Source organism: Penaeus vannamei, chromosome 41 (assembly GCF_042767895.1).
Source record: "Penaeus vannamei isolate JL-2024 chromosome 41, ASM4276789v1, whole genome shotgun sequence".
Classification (NCBI taxonomy): domain Eukaryota; kingdom Metazoa; phylum Arthropoda; class Malacostraca; order Decapoda; family Penaeidae; genus Penaeus; species Penaeus vannamei.
In genome coordinates, this window is record NC_091589.1 from 7746313 (window position 1) to 7748812 (window position 2500).

Sequence of the window (2500 nt, forward strand, 5' to 3'; positions counted from 1 at the left end):
TAGGATTTTCCAAATACGAAATAACTCAATTTATTGTAAGAATGAAAAATGTATGTATATATATAACGTTCGTCACGTCCTAGGAAATACCTAAATACTTTAGATTTTTTTATAAGCACTGCATATAAAATATACTGTAAATATTCATCGATATGGACACAGACACAGTAACGGGCGTAAAAATATTTAAATAAATAGATAAAATAATAGATGAATTAATAACTTGATTTAGCCTTTCTTTACATATAGTGGCAACAAGTACACACAAATACAAACATACACACGCGCACTCACACACACACACACACACACACACACACGTGTTGTCGTATATTTCGATTTAACAAGAGAAAGGAAAATAGAAAGAGACAGATAGATAGAGAGAGAGAGAGAGAGAGAATTAAAAGATAAAGAAAAAAAACTTCTGCATCACAAAGACCTGAAACTTCGACTCTCTCTAAACAGGCAAAGAATTAACACGTAAGAGCGAAAATGTACTTTTACAACCCGCGGACTTGAGTCTTATGGGAAGAGTGAAAGGCCGGGGAAACCCGTGCCCCTTCCCCCATCCCCCTTACTCCTACTCCTCCCCTACCCCCTCCCCCCCTTCCCCCTCCTACTCCTTGGGTCCGACCCCATGCCTCCCCCCCCCCCGCCTCTCCTTCTCCTCTTATCTTACCTCGTCCTCTCCTTTTCCTCTTTCCTCGTTTCCTCCTCCTCCTTCTCCTCATCCTCTTCTTCCTCTTGCTCTTCACCCTTTTCCTCCTCTTTCCCCCGTTCCCCCTCCTCCTCCTCCTCTACTTCCTCCTTCTCCTCCTCCCTCTCCCTCTTTCCCAACTACCCTTCGTCTTCTTCCTCTCCTCCCTTTTCCTTTCCCTCCTCTTCCCTCTCCCTCTTTTCCTCCTCCTCCTCCCCCTTCTCCCTATCCTCTACTTCCCCTTTCTCCCCCTCCTCCTCCTCCTCTTCTTCATCCCTTACATCCTCTTCCTCACCGCCCCCCCCCCTTTCCCTAAGATCCCCCCCTCCCCCCCCTCCCCCGTCGTATTATCGCTTTTGACGTCAATTTCGTGGAAGTCTCCAACCTGTTACACAATACCTTAGGAGGTTAACAGTCCCAAAAGTTCATTCATAAAGATATAAATAACATCTACTAAATGTTTTTGATATACATGCTGTGAATGCATAAAAAACATAAATAACATCTACTAAATGTTTTGGATATACATGCTGTGAATGCACACTTATCTTTTCATCTATCTGTCTACCTACCTGTCTATTTACGCACATGTATGTGTTATATACGCGCACATGCATATACTTACACGTGTGTGTGTTCGTGTGAAAGAAAAAAAGTGGTTTTGAATAATTTTGTTTTTGAAAAATTGTTATTTATCAAAATGGCAAAGGAAATATAAACAGCAAGCTAATTTAATTCTAGAAAATAATATAGAAACATAAATGACATAAAATGTGTTGAAATGGATAGAAAATGCATATTAATTGAAAATAAACTAGTAATAGGAATAAAGAGGAGATATAAAAGAAAAAAGATTAAAAAATGAATATACAAAACAAAAACAAACAAACATAACATACTACATTACCCACATATTAAAGCAAAGTAAGTTCACAAAACGAAAAAAACATTTAGGCAAAAGAAAACAAAAGCAAACATCAAAGAAAATCAAAGCAAAAACACGGTCACAAAAACAAAAACAAAAAAATGAATGAAAGAACGAGGTAGAAGAAAAAGAAAAAAAACATACATATATATAAATGCTAAATATGTATATGTACACACATAAAATACCTGTAGGAGGCAACGCGGGTGTTCCCTGCAGGCGAGACTGGACGCGTGTGAGCCTCAGTCCCTCTCGCTCTCTCGGCGACTTTGAGAATCGAAGGATTTCTGTTTTCCTATTGTCAGGACCCGCCCACACCGGCGGGTGACGCGCGCGCGTGTGGTAAGCGCGGGAAAAATATGCGTTGTCCGTGAAGTCGCTGGTTGGAGTGACCGAAGGAAATCCTGAGGAATATTATAAGCATACGCGCACGCACGCACGCACATACATGCGTTATCTCTCTAGCTCAATATGTATATATATATATATATATATATATATATATATATATATATATATATATATGTATATATATATATATATATATATATATATATATATATATATATATATATATATATATAGGTAGGTAGGTAGATTGATCTAGATATATATATACATCCATATAATATATATGTTTATATATATATATATATATATATATATATATATATATATATATATATATATATATGCAGATGTATATATATACATACATATATATATATATATATATATATATATATATATATATATATATACATGCATATATATATATATATATATATATATATATATATATATATATATATATATATATATATATATGTGTGTGTGTGTGTGTGTGTGTGTGTGTGTGTGTGTGTGTGTGTGTGTGT

General features: G+C 36.0%; 1 protein-coding gene across 1 annotated transcript in view; it reads right to left on the reverse strand.

The window, feature by feature from the left end:
• Window positions 1-2016, reverse strand: part of LOC113813236 (facilitated trehalose transporter Tret1) — a 13698-nt gene extending 11682 nt beyond the window's left edge. Inside the window, exon 1 of the mRNA XM_070118061.1 lies at window positions 1811-2016. The gene's annotated coding sequence lies outside the window, so the exon portion shown is untranslated. The remainder of the gene's footprint in view (window positions 1-1810) is intronic.
• Window positions 2017-2500: the final 484 nt, after the last annotated feature.